The sequence below is a fragment of the Hevea brasiliensis genome, chromosome 4 (assembly GCF_030052815.1).
Source record: "Hevea brasiliensis isolate MT/VB/25A 57/8 chromosome 4, ASM3005281v1, whole genome shotgun sequence".
Classification (NCBI taxonomy): domain Eukaryota; kingdom Viridiplantae; phylum Streptophyta; class Magnoliopsida; order Malpighiales; family Euphorbiaceae; genus Hevea; species Hevea brasiliensis.
The window spans coordinates 25,987,837-26,006,286 of NC_079496.1; the positions used below are offsets into that span (position 1 = coordinate 25,987,837).

The window sequence follows — 18,450 nt, forward strand, 5'->3', positions numbered from 1 at the left end:
TTTCTTATGAATTAAAGTGTAGAAAATGTGTGAGAAAATGAAGAAAATGTACTTATTAGGCAGCCACTTTGATGAATTTATTTGGTATTGTGTGGATGTTGGTTGGATGATGGTGAATAGCAAGATTAATGTGCTTTTGACAGAGAATACCAAGGTATTTTTCGGGGGTCCAAAAAACAAAGGAAGCTAGTTTTTTTTTGCATGTGAATCTTGCACACTAAGTGTTTGATAAAATGCCTAAATAAACTTGATATAATGTGAGAAGAATGACTAATTGAGTAAAGAAAATTTTTATTGTTTATCGGATAGGAAAATTCTTGAATAAACAACAAAATTAACTCAGTGGGAGTGCTTGTTAGGAATAGTTGAGGAATTTATTCTGAACTGTTTGTATTTTTTTGTATGACAGCAGTTCATAAGGAGAAAGGTGAAAGTGTTGACGTAGGGACCAAATCCACCTAAATTGGAGATAAACAAGTTTGTGCACAACCAGTATTAAACTATTAAATATTTTTATATATTTATGTTGATAAAATGGTTTTATTGTTATATATTTTATATTCTCCATGACAAGATTTTTCTACAATAGCTGATTGAGTTCATTATGGTTATGAGGAATTTTATTTGAAATTATGATTTTATATTGTGTTTTGCATGAAAAGTATATGAAGCTGAGATTTACAGAAAATGGTTCCACATGGTAAATTCATATTCATACAAAAAGGGAAATGACTTTATGATATTGTTTTCATATCGCATAGCTAATGCTGATATGGTTATTACCCATCCCTCATTTATTGAGGTGACACACTATTATTCGAGTGGATGTGATATAAATACCATAGTATATGCACATTGTTATAATATGGTCTCCCTTATGTAAGAGGTGAGATGAGATTTGAAGACAGCCCTTTCGGATTATATACATAAATGTGGTGTTATGGATGGCATGTGCATATTATTATGTTATGGTCTCCCTCATGTATGAGTGAGATGAGATTTGAAGATGGCCTTTTCAGATTGGTCTTGCATTAGGCTAGTGAGATTAAAAATGGAATTGGAAATGTGCAAATGTATTTTAAAGATAGTACCTTGTGAGTAAATGATTTATAAGAAACTGATTTCTATATGTGACCCATACTTTTATGTTTACCTTGTGAGTATAATTGAATATCTATTTTCATGACTTGTTTTGAATATTGTTTTCATGACTTATTACTTCGTGATTTATTTGGTTTATGGTTTAATATTTGTTATGCACCACTACATACATTTGTACTCAGCTTTAGTTGTTTTCTAACTAACGCAAATAAAGGAAAGGAAAAGATTTCAGGCAAGTAGGAGCAGCACTCATTACTACAGTGATCAGGAGCCAACATGATGTAGGTGACTTGGTTCCTTGATTTTTTGCATATATATGTGATGTTAACCATGTGCAATAGGATATTCTGATTTAAATATCTAAGCAGATTAGGATAATATTTTGTTATCTATATATAAATATAAACTTAACGAAATAATTTATAAGTTATTTGAGCAAAGAAAACTAGTATGCAATTATGATACCAATGGGACTGTTGAGTTATGGACTTGCCACAGGTTTTCCACAGGTGTTATTTTAAAGTATTATTTGAACTATTTTAGCAGAAATACAATAGTTTCAAAATTTAAAGTTAAAGCTTTTCTGTAGGAAAACTTATATTTTGAAACTATATCATTTTCTCAGGAAGGTATACTGCAACTGATTTTAAAACAAAATATAAAATTGTAAAGTACTTTGAAAATAGATTAAAATGAGTGACAACGAATTTCTGATTTACAATTGTTTGATAATCTTTTTGTAGTCTGAAGTTCAGTAGCTAAATGTTTATTACTATATTATGTTTAAAAATAAAAATGATTTTAAATTTTTGCCCAATCCCTAGTAATGTTTTCACCGAGTTCTGATGATTCGATCTCGGCATCCGTTGAACATATTACGGGAGGCATGTTACATCCAAGAGAGGGGTAAGGCATGACATTTTTTAATTTGTATAAAAAATATCAAAAGAATATTTGTTATAGCATAAGTGAGGTGGAGATTGATAGTCTATTTTATTCAAGTTTGCTTATTTAAACTGATTCTCTATTTTTGTTTATTAATTTACCGATTCAAAAAAAATACTTTCTCGTTTAATTTCTAGCAATTCCAAATTATTGGTTGTGTGTTTGGTATTTATTGATTCATGGATATTGATTAACACTCTCTTCTCTTTCCTTTCTGCCCTAGATTTTCTTCCATCCTAGATTTTCTTTTGGGATACCTTCATTGCCTTCACAATTGCTTTCAAGCCGCTCCATAATACAGTGCTGACTATGGCAATTTGTCCTTCCCTTAATTCACTAATTTTTGTTGAATTTTGGGTTTCAATAGTTGATATTTGATTTTGTATTTGAATATTTATTTATTGATTTTGAATGTTGGATTCATTGATTTGAAGTTTCAATTAATGGGATTTTGATGCTTGAATATGCATTCTTTAATGTACTTTTTTTTTTTTTTGGGTATCTCTTAAATTTTTGTTCTTTTCTGAGTTTCAAAGTGAGAGTGCAAAGTAGAGCAGAGTGTAAGAAAGAGAGAAAATGAGAATGTAAGGAAAAGGTAGTTAAGCAATTTTATTTTGTAAAATAATGATGGATTATCAGTTTAACTGAAAAACCTATGATAATTAGTCAAAATGACTCTAATAAACTTCAAATTGAAGTTGAATAATTTTATGAAAAAAATTAAAGTTGAGTAACATTACTGAAATAACCTATAAGTTCAGTGACCATGAATGAAATTTACCCTTTAATTTCTCAAAGCTCTCATTTACACTTTTTGTGCATATTTATATTTTCTCAACAAGCAATTTAATCTTTCAATCAAGCACAAATTTTACCTTGTCTGCACAGATTTACTTTTCAAAACAATCAATCATGAACAACCTTTACTTTTTAAGCACAATATTTACTCTTTCATACACAAGCTGTCTTTTAATTTCTCAACAGTCAATTCCAATTTTTGAATTATTCAAGTTGATCAAGTAGAGATCTTAATGAAGTGCATCTTATCAGAGTTAATGAGCCCAAGGAAAAATTTAGTTCTTTATTTTCCACCAATCGTTTCAATTAGAAGTCAAACTAGTGTAAGTACATTTACAAATGGGTTTATACGTGTCCCTAACACACCCACAATCTAACACATACATGTGAAAAAGGCCAGATCCGCTTTTAACATGTTCAAATTGAGTAAAATCAATTTAGCGCAGAAATAATTTTTAGCACAACTAATGGGATAGTCTCACATCAACTTTTTCAATTATTCCCTTTCAACATTCAATTCACACTGTCACATAAAAGTTTTGGACATCATGCCCGAAACAAGGATTTGTTATAAAAAGGAAGCCACAGGGCCTGACCCTGAAAAAGTAGTTGATGAAGCTAAACTCAATGACAATGAACAAGAAGATCCTAATAACGAGTCACCCACAAGACAAGAGGAGGCTCTAGTTACATTTGATATGGCTAGTATTGGCACTTAGATTGCTTAACAAGTAACAGAACAAATTGAAGCTAGCATCAAAATTGATTTTGGGACTAGCTTCAAGACACTATTTGTTCAGCTGGAATGGATTAGCTGAGAGTCCATGAGAATTTTACCAGAAGCTAGGTCGCCCAAAAGGCAAACGACAATCTTAGGCAGTCACGCAATGACTAACCAACAAGACTTTAAAGAGGTGCAAGTAACACTAACCCAGGAAGAGTAACATTACCAACCACCTCAAAGGAGAGAAATAACTCCAATGGCTACTCTTACACAAGTAGTAAGGTCATTCAATGGCTGACAATGAGGTACCCACATGTATATAATGCTGCAAATTTAAATACTGTCTTGAATAATTCAATGAATAATGTGGATAATATTAGGATTAATTATGTAGCACCACCACCACCACCTATGCGTGCACTCATGTTACATCACCCCAAGCCTCATTTTGAACATAAAGCCCTTAAGACTGTTGTTGAAGAGTTGTATGGACCTAACCTTTATCAGATAGGCCATCCTGAGTTTCATAAACCCTATCCAACCTGGGTGGACAGGAATAATCCCTTCCCTAGGGGTTATAAAATACCTAAGTTCACTTCATTCTCAGGACATGGGTTACAGTATGCTTTAGAAAATATTGATAGGTTTACTATATAATGTGGTGCTAATTATGAAAATTTTGACATGTTTAAATTAACGCTATTTCCCAATTTCCTAACTACAATTGCTTTTTCTTGGTATGTCTGATTACCTAGAGATTCTATACAAACTTGGCAAGACATGGAGCACTTATTTCACACATAGTTTTACAAAACAGAACATAAAGCGTCTATTGTTAAGTTATCTAAAATTTACCAAATGCCAGGAGAGTTTGTAGACTCATACATATCTAGGTTTAAGAATATCCAGAATAAATGCAAAGTATTTTTGTCTAAATGTGAGTTTTTCAAGTTGGCCCAAGGTGGTTTAGAAATTAAGCTAAGAAAGAAGTTTTAAGAGATAGAGTTTAGAGATTTCTTTGAGCTTACTACGAAAGTAGTAGGCTATGAAGAACTACTTATGGAAGAAAATCAGAAAAGGAAAACTTCCATTGGTATCTATATTCAAAAAGCTTTTCAAAATGATGGTATTGTTGATTTTGTTAATATGGATAACTATGTTTGTCCTATGTTATCTAGACAAGCAAAACCTCTAGAACCATGGAGGAAAGCCTCTTATAACCATCTACCACCCCACTAATAATATTGTAACATCCCCACTGTACGTGTTCTGTACGTTCTATTGCTCTGGAGACCTAATATCAGTCCGGGTAAGTCAGGATGTCTGGAACTACACTTCAGTGATAGTGAACAGACATATAATGATGAAATAAATAAAAAGAAAATACAAGAAAAATTAAAGAAAAATAAAAGAGAGAAAATGAAACTAAGTTAAACGAGCCGACACCGTAGCGATGGGTGACCGCACCAGGAAGTTACGGCGAAGGCAATTGCTGACCCCAGGACCGCGGGGAACCCTCGGAATTAAATATCGGGACATAATTAAAGGTTTATTGAAATATAATTGACACTAGAAATATCAAAGAAAAATTAATAAATTAGTACAAAGAAAAACGAAAAATCGATAAACAGACAAAAATCGGTGTTACCGAAAAATCGGGAATACAACCCTAAGTGGGGCATTTTGGTCATTTGACACCTAGAGTTGCCTTTTGACCTTAATTTCCATTAAAAATAAATGATATTCCACTTGAAAATGTCATAAAAAATTTAATTGTGATACATTATATAAATAGTGAAAGAAATTAGGTAAATGTGCAAATAATGAAACTTTGAATAATTAAACAATAAAACTAACCTAAGTGCTCCACTAACTCCTAATTTGGGACGCATATGGGACTTTGGGATAGTAGATCCCACTCATTTCATCTTCTTCTTCTACAATCTTCTTCTTACCGAAATGGAGCTCTCAACCAAAACCTCCATGGACGCACACATTGAAGCTTTCTCTCTCCATTATCAAGCAATAATTTCTGCAATTGTTCTTCATTAAAGTTGATCTACACATCTTGGGAAACCTATAGGCAGTAAAAAGTAGAGAAAATTCCAAGGTTTTATCAAGGTCAAGTTGAGGTAAGTGTCCAAATCCCCTCCCTTGCTTTAGTAAACTTCATGTTTAGGTTGAGGTGAGTTGAATGGTGAAGAGAATGGAAGAATTTATTGAGTTATGGGATTGTTCAATTTTGGCAGCCATGAGAACCTATGTTGCTTGAGTTTTTCTTACCTTTAATGGATGGAAAATAATGTTGATTAGTCATTTTAAAGTTATAGTAATTTAATTTCCATGTATATGTACATTGAGCACTTGAATTTGAGGGTTTGGAAAGCAATTTGTATATTTTAGCAAACTGCCACTTTTGGCAGCCTTTAAATTCATGAATTATTGTTTGGTTTCATGAATTTTCTTGATGAATTATGATGAAGATGAATTGAGGGCAATGTATGTGAAGTAATGGTTGGGAGGTATATGTTATAATCAAGTGTTTTCATATATATATATTATGTTAAATTTAACTTTGCAAATTAGGGTTGTATAATGTACATGGAACACTTGTATATTCTGTCCAAATGGACATGATTGAGATATGATGAATGGTATAAAAGTGTTATGAATGTATATTTGTAGTTTTGGGAGGAGGATAAGTGTCATTTGGAAGTGTTCTTTGTGTGTAGATTTTGTGTTGTGAAGGCAGTAGGTAAATTGAACCATAAGTGACAATTGGTGACCCCAATTGGTATGAAGCCAATGGGAGGTGAAACTAAAAACAAAATAGGCCAAATTTCATTCAGAAATGTTATCAAAATTCTACCTAGAAACTGACCTTAAAAATGACCTAATCCAGAATTGGTAAGTGCAAGCCCAGATTTTTGACCATATGAATAGTAGTCACTAAGATGACCATAACTCACTCAAAACAGGTCTAAATGACCTGAAATTTTTACCACGGAAATTTTAGACATAGAGCTACAATTCTTATGAAGACATCAAAGCCCAGAAATGGCCAGAACTAAGTCAAATTGCTTGCCCAAGTTCGGGTACCAAAACTGCCAAAATTGAATTTGACATAAAATTGACCAAATTTTGCACTAAAGATGCAATCTGTCCAGCTTTAGTAAATTGACTATATCTTGGTCTATACAACTCAGAATGACCTGAAATTTGTGCTAAAAGTTCAATAAGACATAAAGCTACAATTTTTCTTATTTGACTAGAAGCTAAAAACTAAGAGAAATAAGACATTAAGCTAGACCAATCTAGCACACTAAAACTAAAAATTTGACATTTACATACAATGAAGCTTGAAGTAATATGGCAATGAATGCCAACTTGTGAAAAGGGTAAATTGCACTATATTGGCAGCATATTGAATTACAAATTGTGACATGTTGATGCTAGAATCAACTTATGCATATTATCTAAAAAGGTCAACATTTACATTGACTTGTGAATTACATGATAACTAGTAAACTCAAAAAAATGAAGAATTAAACAATTAATTTGTAATGTGCCCTAGTTTGCCTAGTTGACTAGTTTGGATAAGTTGGCATGTCAATAGGATTCTAACAGCTGTTCTGTAAATGGCTTTATGCCATATTGTGTTTTACGGCATATTATGCCGCACTATGACTTTAATAGCCTACGGCTATATGGATTGTGTTATTATACTTGGCTTATTGCCTGATTGACTATATGGCTTTTTAGCCACACTGTTTGCACACCGGGAGATACTTTGTGATCGATGGTGTGACGGCCCGAGGTACTATATACCCAGTGGCAGTATATTCGTTTATCCAGTCTGGTCAGTATATAGACTACACAGACAGTTAATTTAAGCATTATTAAATTCAAATAGTTAAATTCAGTTAATTAACATACAACACCACCAAAAATTAGCAAAAATGAAAGGTTAGCAAATAAAAGTAGAATCAACAACTGCAAAGAATATCGATGTCATAAATTCATAAACAATTCATTTATTTTATTTTAGTGTGTATTTCTTTATATTTGGCATTGGAAGGTTGAGATTATCATATTGAACTGTTTTTAACAGGTTTAGAAGAACAGTTTATCTGAAATACAGATGGTACCTTTCAAAATTTTTATTACTATTTTTGAAACACAGATTTTATTAAAATATAAAAATAGAACCAGTATGTTATGAATATCACATAAAGACTTCTTAAATCAAATTGAGTTCAGAAAATGAGATAATCACAAACTAGGTACTCCAGCACGCCGTGTAGCACGCCTTGTTCCGCTACACTGTAGATGGGTGAGGGGTGTTACAAATATATTTTTTACAAATCAGGAGGAGGAGATTTTTTATTTTCTCTTGTAGGAAAAATTTTTGACTTTTCCACAAGGATACAAGATGCCATCTAAAGAAGAAATAAAGGGCAAAAAATACTACAAGTATCAAAATGTTTGGACTCATCACACCAATTACTGCTCGGCATTTAGGAATTTGATCCAGGATGAGGTCAACAAAGGTATTCTCAAGTTCCTTGATAAAAGTGAGACTTCAATGTTAATTGATGAGGATTTGTTTCTACAAGTGGAAACCATTCATGCCACCAGTGTTGATCAAAAAGCACTATTGGAGGAAAAGAAAACTGAGAATCAAATGAAAAAAAAAATCTTAGCACAAAGATAAAATGGGCCTAGTTCCAAAGCAATAGATTTACAAGGTTCCTGACATACAATAGATGAGACCAACAAGGAAGATTGTACTTGTGAGGCAGATCGTAGGACTTGGGCATCAAAAGCCAAATGCAATAAAAGAAAGAGTTCATTTTGTGGTGCATCTGGAGATACACCTGCTAGTGAACGGAGTCTATTTGGCACAAGAAATTTCCTAAGAAGCTAGCCAAGACATAGAAATGAAGACCACAATCGCTAAAAGTTAAACAACACCATAAAAAGAATTTAATACCAAAGGCTCTATTGGGTGTCAGAAAGTGGCTCAAGCATACAACAAAAGAGTAAACAAGAAGAGTTTTATGGAAAGTGAGCTAGTATGGAAAGTCATCTTGCTACTAGGGATAAAAGACAGAGAATTGGGAAAGTGGTCACCTAACTGGGATGGGCCATTCAAAGTGCACACAATTCTAAAGCATGATGCATACCGACTAGCTAGCTTAAACAGAGTCCCACATAGGAAATTCATCAACGCTGGCACAATCAAAAGGCTCAAGCAAAATAGTGTAAGTCCATTAACATGGCCTACATAGGGTTGGCCTCATAGCCAACATGCTTATGGTATCATCAAAGTCAAAGCAACAGTACAACGAGTAAACAAGTTCTCAAGAAGTCATTCTATTATTTGTATCATGCATATATAAATTAGATAAAGCATGAAGAGGGCTTTATAGCCTGTTGGGTACTTGCTAAAGACAATTCATATACATAGTGAAGTGGGTGACAGTGGCACAGTAGAGGGCTTAGCCCTATTCATCAATTCACAATCATAAGCAAGGGCTCAACCCCAGTCATCAAGTCTTATCATTTCTCAAAAGCCAAAAACACAGGTGTCCAAATCATCAGCAAGATTCTTGAGTTCAAGCAAGATTCTGAGTTCAAGCAAGATTCTGAGTTCAAGTGTAGTAGATAAACCTCAAAAAAATAATACAGGATGCATAGCTACATTAAAAAAAGCTAAAAGTGAAAAGAGGCATGGAGACAATCTCTTTATTCTTACTGCTCTCTCTCCTCTATTAGGCAAATTGTTGTCTCCTGGTGAGCCATTCCTTAGCTTACTGGTATCTGGAGCTCAAGGAAGATATAAAGTCATTGTAGGCAAGCTTCCTCTTTAGTCTGTAGGCAAAAAATAAATAAATAAATTATTATACCTGAATAAATGGAGAAGCTCTAGAGCTGTTAACTAGAGCAAATGAGTGAAAATTGAAAATGGAGTAACTGTAGTTAAGAAACAAGTTAGAATACAACACATCAAGTACACTGTATGTAGTAGAGATTAATGGTGGTACCTAGAGTGATAGCTATGGTAGTATGGGATGCCAACACTCCCATAGTTGTGCTAGCGGAACTTGAATAGTCTATAGAAAGTCAATTGAAAGCAAGCAAGCCAGTAATTTTATTGCATGCACAAGAAGGATTGTGATACTAACTGAGATTAATAAATGAAGGCCTGTCCATGATGGCAACAATAGAGGCAGCAAAATATCTTTCGAGAGTTTTGGTGGGATGCCAACTCAACTCTAGCTACTAAAGCACAAATACAATCAACAAGGAAGCTTGAAAGGTATTATCTTTGCCTTAGAATTTTCATTTTTTGAGAATATAACTTTACTAGAATGATTTCCTATGAGTAAGGCTGGGGGATAGCTAGAGATGAGATTCTGATGAAGTATGTCTAGTCCTAGGTGTTGAGGTTGAATGGCTGGAAGTGATTTAGAGGGCTAAGTTGAATTATAGTGAGACCTAAGGATTAGCTTTCTACCATTTGGCATATTTTCCATCAAAATTGCCTTATTAAAAAAATTTTGGGAGTAGCCTTGGATCTTGGAAAAGATGAAAGTGAACTATGAAGTGGAAGTATAGTGAAGGATTTTTATGGTTAAAGCTGACAAGTGCACTAAATCTTGGTATCATGAAGTCAAGTTGTGTTTCTAAAGTGTTTGTGCAAGTCTGGTGGTGAATTGGTACAGGATTTAGTGAAAGACAATTGAGAAATAATGAAAGGATATGTTGTAGTATTGTGAAGTGAGAAACTAAATGGTATAATTATGCAAAATATTTTTACAGTTTATCTACATTGGGCAAGCAGTAAATAAATTGCATTGGCATCACAAGTCAGTGTTACAGAAATTTGGCCTAGAATTTCTCAATAAGCAAAAATATTAGTCTTATATAATGGATATTAGTTTTGCAGTGAGTAAGAAAAATTGGTGTTATAAGGTACATTGTGATGCTATAGAAATTTTGATAGCATCTCCTCATAATGTTTATTGTGCCAAAATTTTATTAACACTGCAATGGTCACAATCAAGTCCATAAACCACATATAATAAAGATGTTGTTCAAGGTCTACAAGTTTTTAGGTCACATAGTGCGAAGGTTCAACATGTGAACAAGGTTTTTCTCAATATCAAAGGCCTAAAAAAATTCACATACTCTCAATTCACAAGTATCATCAAGCAGTTATATGGTACTGCCAATAATCATGCAGTACAATTTCAGTTTTATCAAAAGTGCATTACCAGAAAAATTCTAATATCCATATTCATCAGCTTTTGTCAAAGGTGCATTACCTAAATAAAAAATCGTTACAAAAAAATTCCAATACCCAAGATTATTAGTTTCTATTAATTATTCGCTACCCGAAAAAATCTTGATACTCATATTTGTTAGTTCTCTTTAATTTTTTTCATTACGCGCAAGATTCTGATACTCAAATTCCATAAAATTCATCAATGATTCATTACCTGAAATGTTTTCATACCTAGAATCATGTAATTTGACACCAATTTCATCAATTCTATCAATTGCCCATTACTCAAAAATTTATGATACATCAAAAATCGCCAAAATTCTCAAAGATTACATACCTTTTCTTTGTGCTTTTCTCTTTTCCTTCTTTTTCTTTTCTTTTATGTTCTTTCACTTTCTTCTATTTTCCTCGTTTTCTTCTCCCTTGGCACCACCCTTTGTAACACCCCCCACTATAGGTAGTCCGTACATTCTACTGTTTCGACAATTAACATCTGTCTAGATAGACTGGAATGTCTAGAACTACCCTTAAATTTAAGTAAAAAGTCATAAATTAAATTAATAAATATCAAGTAAGGTTGAAAAAAAAATAAAGGAAGTGGAGCATAATCAGTTAAATGAGCACAAGTCCCGGTGATGGGTGACACCATTGGGAAGTGACTACGGGTCTAGTTGTTACTCCAGTTCCTATAGGATCTTGTGAATTAATAAGTCAAGAAAATGAAAAGAAATAAGTTCAAATAAGTAGATTAAAAACCAAAGCTAGAGACTTATCGGGTATTATGGAAAAGATGAACAGAAACCCGGTAAGAGTAAAATTTGGTCAATTAAATTTAGAAGTCAAATATTAACCAAAAATGAGATTTATTAAGTTAAAGAAGTTAGATTAACTTAACTAATTAAGATTAAGATAATTAAACATAATTACAATAATTAGTCAAATCAATGATTAAAGATTTCCAAATAATTACAAGTTTGCCATTTTCACATATTTACAACTTTGCCATTTGAGATTAAAATAACATAAATATCAAATGGAAGAAGACAAATAGCATCATTTTCTTCTTTACCCATCCATTGCCGTCCACTCTCTCTCCTAATCCCTCCATGAAAGCTTCATTTCAAGCTTCAAAAATCCATAATTCCTCCATAATTTTTGTAGCAAATTAAGAGAAAATCATGAATTGAGCCCTAATTTAAAGAGAGCAAGCAAGAAGTCAAAGAAACTTGGAAGATTTTGTGAAGAAAGGAATTTTGGTTAGGGAGATCAAGAAGGAGAATCAAGTTTTGTTAGAATTGAAGGTTGATTGAAGATGGATTAGAGCTTGAAATCGAGGTTAGTGCTAAGAATTTCATAAATTTTAAAGTTATTACTAAGTTAGTTAGGGTTATCTTGGTATGGAGCCTTTTTAATACTATTATGGTTGTATTATGACTATGTGATATGTATTGATTGCAAAACATAAATGATTTGTTACAGAAACTAAATGAAATGGGTGTTAGATATTATGGGTGAATTGGGACAGCTTGAGTCTAGTAGAGTTAAATGCTCATTTCTTGAGCTACAAAACTCCAATTGATGTGAAACTAACAGCAATTTAAAGCTAAGACACTATACTAACATTTTCATGAAGATAAGTTGTCCAAATTTTGTGTGTAAATACTAGAAATAATTGCTAGAAATTAAGTTATAATACCTAAAACCTAGGTGCAGGGCACCCTGGATAGTCTGGATTAGAATGAGTCTAACTCACTCTAAAAAACTCAAAATTAGGTAATTCTTAATTTTTTGAAAAGCTAAAACATAAAGGAATAACTTTTCTGAAGAACAAAATGACAAATTCAAAGTGTAACTTGTTCAAATCTGGACTCTAAAAACTACCCAAACCCTATCCTGTAATTAGTAAAGAACATACCTGAACATGTCCTATTTACTTGGACATAACTCATTGTGTATAATTCTAGATGAGGTAAAATTTACCTTGTTGGAATCTATGACATAGAGGAACAATTTTATAAAGAAAACTTGACCTGAAACTGACTAGAAGATACCTGAATTAGGACTGGAATACGGAAGTGTAAATCTAGAACCCTGAAAAATAATTAAATGAATAGTACACACTAAATTGAGCATAACTCTCTCTACAAAACTCCAAATTGAGTAATTCTTAAAACTGTATAATCCTGAGACACAGGGGAATAATTCATATGAAGACCATGATGATAAATTATGATTGTAACATATCCAAATTTGCTTGAAAAAATGAGTCTAGAAATCTACTTGGATTCTGGAAGTGACTTGAAAAATTGGAAATTGGTCACCTGAACAGTTTTGATAAAATGGCCATAACTCAAGCTATATAAATGCAAATTGAATGATTCCAAAGCCAAAATAAACATAAAACATAGATCTACAATTCTCATGAGGAAGGTATGGCCTAATTCCTACTGTACCTTGGCTAAATCTACTAAGGAAGTTGAGGTATCAAATCCAGAAATTATGAAATGTAAGCATAATTGCTTGAAATGTGAATTGTGCTTAATGCCAATGGCATGATAAGCATGAATGGCACATGAAATTGTGTTTGGGACCTATGGTTCCTATGATGAATGAGATAATGATGAAATGATGAAATAATGAAAACCATAAATTGCTAATGATGATAAATTAGCTTGAGTATGCCTAGACAGTAGTGAATGGATTGGATAGATTAGCATGCTAAGAAAGAATGAGATTAGTAGTATTGCCCATGGCTTTTATGCTCGGATACCATTGGCAGGTACCGAGTGTCCAATATGGTTATCCCTTATTCATAATTTCTTTGAATAATCATTGGCAAGCACCAAGTGTCCAATATAATTATTCCATGGCTTTTATGCCCACTATATTGCATACTCGGCAGGCACCGATGTGTCTGACGGTATGATGGCCCAAGGCACCGAGTATCCAGTGCCAGTAAAACCCGCATATCTAGTCTAGACAGTTCTATTAAACATTACTTTGGACACTGAAATAAAATAAGAAAGTTGAATATCAAAATAACAAAAAGGAAAGATCCTATGAAAATAACTACTTCCAAAGACCATGAAAATATGAAAATAAGAGAAAAACATTGTGAAATGACTGCCAAAGGTTGAGGTTATAAATCCTATATCCTTAAAATGATGTATGAATATTTAAATGTGCATTTTCTTATTTTACACAAGCATGAAATTATTTTTGTTAGTATATTATATTTTCATTATGCTAGTGCACCACTAAGTAGAAATGCTTAGCGCGATGGTTTCTCCTCGTGCAGGTCCAGGTGATAAGACCTAGTAGACTCAAGACAGAGAGTTTGGGATTGATCTGAAATAAGATTCATTGTCACCTCCGCACTTCATTTTGGCATAGATTCTTGGCTCACAGTAGTTCATGATTATGTACATTGAAATTAAACAAATATGTAATTAAATTTTTTTGAATGTATGATAAATGTGTACATATTTTTTAAATGAATGAAATGAAGAAAAGTTACCTATAGACATGGATGCGAATAGATGAGAAATATGAATTGTGATGTTAAAATTATGATATATTTGAAACATTCTAATATGGGATATTTAAACAGGTCAATTCTTTAACAGGTAAAATATTAAAAATATGGGAAAACTCTTGTAGTTTTCCCATTTAAAATTTCCTCAATTAAATTATGATGAAATAAAAATTGATCATCAATTGAATAGGATAAGATTAAGTACTTTAGCACAGGATGTGGCATTATTTTGCTCGGCTACACTATAGATCAGGTAAGGGGGTGTTACACCCTTCTTCTTCATCAATGCCACTTGTTCTTCCTTCAGTGCACTGCCCTTCTCCTCTCCTCATCAATGCCACTTGTTCTTCCTTCTATGGTGGCCATCGATAGTGGTCCAAGGTTCCTCCCTTGGCAGCTAATGGCATTTCAATAGGGCGGGTTTTTCTAATGTCTTGCATGGATGAGAGATTAGATGAGAAAATTGGAAAGAAATTGAGAGAAAATTGAAGTTTGGGTGTTTAATTTGAGAGAAAATTAGGTGAGAACAGAGAGAAAATTATGAGAGTTGAGAGAGAGAGAGAGAGAGAGAAAGATTGGTAGAGAGAGGAAGAAGCCGATTGGGAGAGAGAGACAGAGAGAGAGAGAGAGAGAGAGAGAGAGAGAGAGGTAAGAGTTTGATGTGTCTTGATGCTTTGGGTGCTTGTGTGAAATTTGGGTCTAAATGGGTGAGAAAGCTTATGGGCCTCTTAGGGTAAAAGAGTTACGAGATGCGTCCATTAAATTTAAGAGAGCTTATGGGTCCATTATGTTTGGATAAGAGAAATTGTCTGATTGGGCCCATTTAAGTAAGGAAGCTGATGAGTCCATTATGTTTGGGTAAAGAAATTTGTGAGATTGGGTCCATTTGGGTGAGAGAGTTGATGGGTCCATTGTAATTGGATGAGTGAAAATGTGACATTAGATCCACTAGGTGAGAGGAAAATAATTGTGATTGGGCCTTTGAAAATTAAAATACCACATTATTTTTAATTTTTAGGGTCATCTATGGATAGAGAGAAAATTTGATCCATGGATTGTGAGCTAAAAAAAAATTGAGTGGGGTGTTAAAACAAAATAAAAATAAAAGAGTTAAGAGAAAAATTGTGTGCTCAGTCCCAGGAAAAATTCAAAGCTAAATTTTATTACATAAATTTTCGTTGACACATTACTAGTTAGTTTTTTATTTAATAAAATTAAAATGTTCTCTCACTTGATTTGTTAGGTAAAATTTTGACTCTATCATTATTGCTAATTTTTATTCAATATATTAAGTTGTTCAAGAATATCTCCATAGAAACAAGTCAACAAGTGCTACATGAGAAACAACAAAAATTCAAATCTAGTTCAAGTCAAGCAATTGTGGCCGTCGAGGTGACATTTAATTTTTCTCTACATGTGTATAGCCTAAATTCTCAAACTATACACATGAAGGGCATCTATTTACACCACAATTTAATGTTAATATTTTAGGCTCTAATTAATTAATGAGTCTAAGATATTAAATTAAATTGCTTATTAATATGGTTTGGCCCATAGCTTAAGTTGGTATAAGACCAACAATCAGTAAGTATTAATTATTTGGACCTGAAATCAATTAAATAATTACCTACATAAATAGATGGTTATTTAATTAATGTGCAGTTAAAGATATCTACAGAAGATAATGGTTGGTAGTTATCCTAAAAGCAAGCTAAGTGGATGAGGGAGGTTTTTTAGTTGCAACTAGTGCATCATTTATGGATAAAAGTTACAGTTGGTTAAGTGGTTGCACAAAGTGTAGATAGTGGCTGCAAGTAATGGAGAAAGTGGTGCAAATTTGGTTATCCACGGACTTGGTCACCAAGCAACTTTGCCTATAAATAGAGGTGTTGGGCTTCATTTCAGGACAATACAACTAATAATTCAATCAACACTTGACAGACATAATGTCTTAGCTAAATTTTCCTTTTAGTTCAGCCATTTCTTTGACAATTCTATAGCTATCTTTATTTTTTGGTCTAGTATCAATTTCAATTCAACCTTTTGATTTTCATTCCAAGCAATCATTTTCCAATTTTTCTACAAATATTTCAATTCATGTAATTAGTCTTTTCAATTTTCAGTGCAATTTATAATTTCCTATTCATATTTCAGTTTCTGCAAATCAGCTATTTAATTTTTTAGCAAGCCAATTTACAATTTTCTGCAAATATTTACATTTTCAAGCAAATCAACCTTTCAATTTCTCAAAGCTCTCATTTACACTTTTTGCACATATTTATATTTTCTTAGCAAGCAATTTATTCTTTCAATCAAATGCAAATTTTACCTTTTCTACATAGATTTACTTTTCGAAATAATCAATCATGAATAACTTTTCATTTTCAAGCACAACATTTATTCTTTTATCCATAAGCAATCTTTTAATTTCTCAACAATCAATTCTAGTTCTCAAATTATTCAATTTGATTAAGTAGAGATCTTGACGAAACACATCCTAGTGGATTCAAGGAACCCAAGGGAAAATCTGGTTCATTATTTCCTGTCAATTGTTCTAATTAGAAGTCCGACCAGTGTAAATACATTTGTAAATGGGATCATATGTGTCCTAGTACACTTGCAATCCAGCACACACGTGTGAAAAAGGTGATATTTAATTTTGACATGCTCAAATTGAGCAAATTCAATTTAGCACGGAAACATAATCATAATTTATTTCTTGTAGAATCATGCCATATACAATGTTGTTAGAAATTAATCCAAACAGCAAAAATGTCAGACTCAGATTGAGGATCACATGAACTTGTGACTTTTATAGTCCATATGATCCGAATGAGCTCTTTAGCTTTGATTTCTTGATGATAGATGAAAAGGAATATAAACAATAAATATAAATTTAATTAATATATACTTATTATGACATATAAAGACCACATAATTTATATTATTTTTATATAGGGAGAAACAACGCAAGGATTCATAAAAAAGCAAGATGTTGATGTTTTCCAGTATTATTGACAGAAGAAGAGGCATACAATATATCTGGCTTTATTGTGCTATCGAATCAAAGGAAATACAAGTTAAGCCACCATCCTTATCGAATTGAATTGCCAAAAAATGCATCCATCGAAAAAGCAGATTTAGTGGAAATATTCATTCCATTCAATTGCTTTTCTTTTTTGAAATTTATTGACATTGGTCCATTATGAGGGGATGATACATGTTTTATAGGTAAACATAAAACCTTTTTTTTTTGACAAATTATTAAAATTTCTTTTCTTATTTCAATCAATCGAATTTTTTTTTCTTATGCAGATGCTCTTGGATAAATTACCTATATTGGTCATGTTCAAACAATGCACATGGATGCCAAGATTTGTCGAAAGAGAGATATAAAAATACAAAATAACAAGTAATTATAATAGTAAATAAATAATCTTTTTTTGTTTTATCATAATTCACTTTTATTTAAATTCAGTCCTCTTTTGCGAATGCAAACTGGATTCAGTCCTAGAGGATCACAGTCAGCTGCTAGAGGTATAGGCAGAGGTAGGGGTCCTAGTAACACTCCTGGAAGTCAAAGCACTATTAACCAGCCAGTACCCAGTGGCGCACCAGTCAGAGTGTATACCATGCATCAGAGGGAGGAAGCTGAAACATCAGATGTAGTAGCTGGTAATTTTTCCATCCTTGACCAAGATGTGCATGTGTTATTTGATCCTGGCTCCACACATTCATATGTTAGTGCTAGTGTGATGTGTTCTACTGCTATTCAGTGTGTACCAATGGACTATGATGTGCTAGTAACTAGTCCATTAGGCTAGGAGGTCAGGGTAAATAGGCTATATAGGGACTGTCCTTTGGTGATCCAAGGACACACTTTTCTGTCTGATTTAATTGAAATGCCCTTCAGAGATTATGACATTATCTTGGGCATGGATTGGTTAGCCAGGCATCATGCCATGATTGACTATAGACTGAAGACAGTCACTTTTGGTCTTCCTCAGTATGGTGATGTAGTAATACATGGGGAGAGACAGTTATTACCTTCAAACA

The 18,450-nt window shown here is 32.9% G+C and overlaps 1 long non-coding RNA gene across 1 annotated transcript; it reads left to right on the forward strand.

Annotated features, from left to right (window-relative positions):
• The first annotated feature begins 218 nt into the window (after positions 1-218).
• LOC131179045 (uncharacterized) lies at positions 219-2,523 on the forward strand. The gene is made up of 2 exons (XR_009148050.1): positions 219-1,382; positions 2,270-2,523. It is a non-coding gene; the product is annotated as an uncharacterized LOC131179045 (long non-coding RNA).
• Positions 2,524-18,450: the final 15,927 nt, after the last annotated feature.